Here is a 6,000-nt window from a genome sequence, read left to right as displayed (position 1 = left end):
ATCACTGGGCCAGAGTTTTCTCTGCAACCCAGTTACTCATTCACTCTTTCCAGGAAGGGGAGCTGAGCCCCAGGGCGCCTGAGCCTGGGGACCGGGTCCTGGCAGGCACGCAGCCCCTCACCCAGGGCCAGGGTCCCCCAGCCCTGGCTGCAGCGACCACTGAGTTTGCCTGGCTAGCAGCTGGGGAGGGGACGGGAGTCGGGGTGGAGCGCTCAGAGCACCCCAGGGCCCGGGTAGGGGGACCCAGGGTGGGGAGAGGGCTGAGGTGGCGTCAGGGGTCTTGGGGTACAAGGGGCAGTTCCAGGGCTCCCACAGGGAACAGGACCATTGAGCATCAAAGGCCAGCTCCCTCTGCATCTGCCCCTCCAGCACAAGGCAGTGTTCGCAGCAGGCGAGGCTGGGGCGTGTGCCAGCCTCTTCGCTCCGTGACAGGCGGGTGTGGGAGCTGGGTGCCCCCGCCCTGCCGGCCCCGCCCCTTCCAGGGCTTTGCTGAGCACCGCCCCCTGGACCTTCACCAGCAGGCCCTGCATCATGGTCCATGTGCCCCTTGTGTGCCTGGCACGCGCCCTGAGCAGCTCATGGCCTCCCAGGCAGACAGACCAGCTCAAGCGAACGTCGCACGAGCCTTCTCGTGAACACAAAGCCACAAAGTGCTGATGCCGTAGCAGAGGAAGGCCCACTCGGGGGTCCTGGGGGCCTGTGGGCTAGGCTTGGCGGTGTCCGTAGGAGCTCACTGGTGAGAGGGGGCCCAGTCACCATCCTGCGTGCCAGCGGGCCTGGATCAGATCTGGATTCGGGTTAGAAAGTGAGCCGAGTCAGACCCGGGCCCCACCACTCGGGCCCTCTGGCCAGCCCAGCTAGGTCTCTCTCAGAAAGCCAGGCCCCTGGGCACCATCTCTCAGCCCATGGACCGCTCACCTCCCCTCATGCTTGAAGGGAGAGCAGGGGAAAGACAGGTACCCAGGTACCTGCCACAGGGCCAGACAGGCCCAGAGACCACAGGCTCTAGGGCTATGTTTTAGCCCCAGGCTGGCCCTGCCCCTCCTTGCAGCCAGGCCCCCAAAGCCCACATCTGGGGTCCAAGCTGGCCACCTCCCATTCTTCCTGTGCCTGCCAGGGGGTCGGGCTCCCTCCCGCAGGGAAGGGGGTGACTCCTCCAGCCTCGGGCTCAGGGCTGGGACCGTCCCAGGGCAGCTCAGAGCCCTGGTGTCTGGGCGGAGGGTGGGCAGCGACGGCCACTGGCTGGACGCCAGCTCTGGCCCCACAGTGGGGCCCCCCCTGCCACCCCCCCCGACCTCTGCCCTCTGCGTAGGGCTGCCCGGCCCCCACCTGGCCGTTGTGGGAGCCCAGCCCCAAGGCAGCCTGTGCCCACGAGGTGGCCTTCCCACTGGTTCACTCCTCTGCCACCCAGTTCCTCCTGGAATGGGACCAAGACTCAGGGGTGACAGGCCCACCAAGCAGGGCCCCCTCGGCCCCTGGCAGAATGCCCGTGAGGACTGCCGTGATCAGTGGGCCATCAGGGCAGGAATGCCTCGAGCCGGCTCCCAGCCCTGCCATCCCTGCCCAGGGGTCCTGCTTGGAATGGCTGGGTCCTAGGGTACAGGGCTCCCCACCATTGGCCTCTGTGCCTACTGCCTGCCCCCGGGACCCCCACTTCCAGGACCTTTTCCCAGTGATGGCTGCGGGAGTCCAAGACAGCGGAGGGGCACCTGTTTCTGTGATTTTGCTCTTCTAATTTTTCTGCATTTCCTGTTCTTTCTTACAGGGGCACGAATTTCTCAGGAAATCAGAACAGACAGTGTCAGCAGGGAGAAAACAAGTCCCCTCAGGAGGGGGGAAGCTGGCGGGTGCCCTCCAGGGCCCAAGGGTGCCAGGCTCCCTTGTGCTGGGCCCTCCAGCATGTGGGCCTGTGAAGGGCCACTTCCTGGGCCCAGGTTGGGTGCTGTCCCTGGGTGCGGCCACCCACCCATTCATCCCGCCGCCTGGTGTGGTCCGGGCCTGTCCCCAGGGACACGCCAGCCTCATTTCACAGCCACTGCGACGATCGCATTAACTTGTATCTAACAGGACACAGACGTGGAACAATTCCAGTTTAATTAGGCATCAGGAAGCTGGGCATTAATTAAAGTAACAGAGTCAGCATAACACGGGCTGGACCAACCGTGAAGGCTGCAGGCAGCGTGCAGGGTGGCAGGCTCAGCACAGAGAGCATGAGCCCCCGACCCCTCAGCCCTGCGTCCTCCACCCTTGGCCGCCAGCCAGCCTGCACTGCGCACTGAAGGCCAGCAGGTCCTTGCGTCCCGCACGCCAGGCCCCGCAGCGCTGGGGCCCACCCTGGAGGAGCCTGACCCCCGCCCTGGGCACAGACCATGCTCAGCACTCCCGCCTCCCACTGCCAGTGGGCACAGGGGTACAGGCGCGGGGATGGGGGCCCAGGACTGCAGACAGAGACGGGACCCAGGCAGCCAAGGCCCCCTCCTGCTCTGCCCAGCCCCTCACCTCCCGCCCCCTCACCCCTGCCCTAGTCGACAGTCTCAGCACGGTAAAGTGTTTGCTGCACGAATGAGAAGTGCGTTACTCGACTTTTTATTTTAAGGGCAGGAGAAGTGAGGGCTGATACTTTTTTCTCTAAGGACAAACAGAAACCAGATCAGGTGGTTTCCTTCCCGGAACCTGGCTGTCTCCCAGGGTCCCTCTCCACCGTGGGCTGCCCTTGAACAGGCCCAGGGGTCGCTGACTGCTTCTCCCACCCAGCACAGGGCCACCTGCTCCCTCCTGGACGTCGTGGATCTGTGGAAGTGCCCTGATCTCCATCCTCACTCCCCTGGGGAGGCTGAACCTGGCGGTTTGACCCAAAGGGCCCAGAGGCCCGAGTGTCCCAGCAGGTCACTGGCCATCGGCCATCTGATGAGCTCCAGGCCCCCAAACCTGCTTGAGTGAGAGGGTTCTCGTCAAGGCCACAGGGCTGACCGAGTTGGGGCCGTGGACTCCCTGTGAGATGACTCAGCCAGGGGTCCCCACTGCTGCCACCGCCCCCGGGGAGCCACCCCAGGAGGCACTCGTCTCAGAAGCTGTCCAGCCTGCTAGCCAGCCCCGCTTCTGTGAGCACCACGGGGATGCCAGCCAGGGAGCGGCAGGGCCACCCGTCCCAGGAGAGCTGGACAGGGCTTCCGAGCCGGCAATGGGTGGCCCCGGGCCAGAGCACAGGAGGGCCCCGGCCGGCTCTGCGCTGAGACGAACGGTGAATGCCCCCGTATCGACGTTTCCCATAATGATGACCGTATTTTCCCCATTGGTCAAGCCCCGAGTCGATGGCATTTGAGTAATCGGAGATTAATTTTAATTAAGTCTTAGAAGTTTTGTGACTGTGCCTGACAGAGGATGCCTGTCCATGGCTGCAGAGGGGACGGCAGGAGCCTGCCCGGGAAGGGGGCATCCGTGGGCCCTGGCATCCCCGGGGCCTGCCGTGTCCTCTGCCCTGGTCTGCAGAATGAGCCTGGGAAAGAGCCTGGAGGTGGGTCGTGGCCGGTGCTGGGGCCTCCCCTTCCAGCGCAAGTCCTCGACTGTGAAAGAAGGTGATAACGCCCCTGCTCCGTGTCTCAGGCCCACCCTGCAAGAACGGATGCCATTACTTCTCCGCATAACCTTGTGGGATCACCCTGAAAATGAGCTCCAAGCCTCCTTCTCCCCAGACCTCCTCTTCTGGGTTTGCCACGGTCCACAGGGTGGGCCAGCCCGGCCGCAGACCATGCCCACAGCTGCTGACCGCAGGACACAGACCCCTCACCTGGGTCCCCTGCCAGGTCCCGCCCACCCTCCAGAGTGTCTCACGTCAAGGCCAGGAGCCGAGGACCCTGCACAGGGCTCCACACCAGCCCCTCAGGGCAGCGCCCCCCAACCCCGGGGACTCCAGGTGCCTCCCACCACCCACCAGCCCACTGACAGTTTCAATGCCTCAGAGGTGGGAAGGTCATTAGCAGAAATGAATTATGAACGAGGAGGCCTCGTTAGAGAGACCAGTGAATCAGCTCTCTCACCCTGAGTCCCTAAGCACGAACAGGGAAGCTCTCAGGGGAGGATCTGCCAGGCTGCAAGGTGGGGGGGGGGGGGCCTGGGCACCGAGGACCCCACGGGTGTCTGAGCCCCAGGGCAGAGCCCCAGGACTGCCCACTTCAGGGCCATGGGGACCCCAGTGCCACCAACTGGCTGACACAGGTCCTACCTGCTGAGACTGTGCAGCTGGCCGTGGGCCACATCTCCCCACCCCAGACCCTGACCGCAGCCTGGGAGCAATCCCCCCGCAAGACTGACCCCCAGCCAGGGAGCCAAACGAGTCTCAGAGTTGCCGACACCTCCGGACAGAACCACGACAGGCTAACGGTGGGGCACTGGCCAGGGGTTGTTCAGAGCAGTGACCCTGGGCCAGAGGTCAGGAGAGTCTGGACCTGAGAGCTTGGGCTGTGGACAGGACATGGGTGGGGGAGCGGCCAGGGGCCAAGCTCCTGCCTTCGGGCCTCGGGCAGCCCCAACCCTCTCAGGGCCTCAGTTTGCCTGTCCAGGGAGCCCTTGGGACAAGGCTGATAGACCAACAGGTTGGATAGACCGAGAGCCTTCAGAGCCTGCAGCAAGCATGATTGACTTAATTCCTGATAAGGGTTTTCACAAGACTGTATCTTACATCAATTGAATGCAAACCAACCACTTTAATTAAACTGAATCCTCCCTAGATTGGTGGAGGGAGGTGGAGCCCCCCACAGCGGGAGACCGGTTTCGGGGCCGGGGGTGGGGGGTGGGGGGTGGCCAGGCCATGGAGCACCTGCTCACCCCCCCTGTGGCCAACTGTCTGTGCTGAGCAACAGGGGTCCCCGCCCAGCCCTGCCTGTGGGCTGCGGTCTTCTCTCTGTCTCTCCACCTGCTCTTAGCTTGTGCTTTGAAAACTGTGAACTCTCAGCAGAGCCTTAGGAGAAGGCCTGAGTGGCCATCCACCCGCCCAGAGCAGGGCCAGGGGCCTCCCTCTCCCACCACTGCCTTGGGGCTGGCTAAGTGGGAACCACTGGCTCTGGATGGGGGACTGGGTGCCTCTGAGGGCTCGGAGGAGGGGAGTGGCTCAGGTGAGCCTGCCTTGAGGCTAGGGTGACGGGGCCACACGGCAGCATCAGCTGGGAGTCTCACCAGGTGGGGCCAGAAACCAAGGTCGGGAAACACCGCCAGTGTCAAGGTCAGCAGGCCCCCCAGGGCTGTGGGCTTCCTGGCTCTCCAGGGCTGGCAGGGTCCAGAGACGCAGGCGACCAGTGCCAGGGCTCTGTCGCCTGGAGCTGCCCTCCTCCTCACCCTCAGGTGAAGTCTTCCGGAGACTGCAGGCCTGTTGTGTTATGGCAGCACTGAGCAACCACTCACACTTTAGTGAGAATCAGTGGGTTGATCCAGGAGACTGAGCATCAGCCTAATGGCAGAGGGGTGCTCACAGGGCCCAGAGTGGGAAGAGGCCCAGAGGCCGCTCCCACGGGGGCAGAGCGTGCCCCTGTCTACCGGCCCTGAGACCCGGGACACTCACAGGGCCCAGAGTGGGCGGAGGCCCAGAGGCAGCTCCCATGGGGGCAGAGAGCGCCCCTGTCTACCAGCCCTGAGACCCGGGACACCCACAGGTACTGGGCGGAGATTCCTGGGCTCACTGAACAGACCCGACAGCCCCTCCAAAAGCCCCAAAGGGAGGGAGACATGCTCCAGTCACCTGGCCTAGTGACTGGGCAAGACCCCTCCGCCAACCTTCTGCAGGCAAGCATGGGATCCTCACCCTATGTATGTGGGTAACACACATACCTGGGGCGCAGGCCAGGAAGTGGGCAGCAGAGGGTCCAGGGAACCATACCCGTGTGTCGTTCCAGGATGACTCCCCCAGCTCACCACCAGCACCGAGGTTCCTGCAGTGTGCAGGCAATTCTGATGGGCTTTTGTTTAACTTTTTCTTTACCACAATCACTTCGGAAACTATTAAGTGCA

The sequence above is a fragment of the Ovis canadensis genome, chromosome 17 (assembly GCF_042477335.2).
Source record: "Ovis canadensis isolate MfBH-ARS-UI-01 breed Bighorn chromosome 17, ARS-UI_OviCan_v2, whole genome shotgun sequence".
Lineage (NCBI taxonomy): Eukaryota > Metazoa > Chordata > Mammalia > Artiodactyla > Bovidae > Ovis > Ovis canadensis.
The sequence above is the reverse complement of the archived record's forward strand: the minus strand, read 5'-3'. Positions refer to the sequence as shown.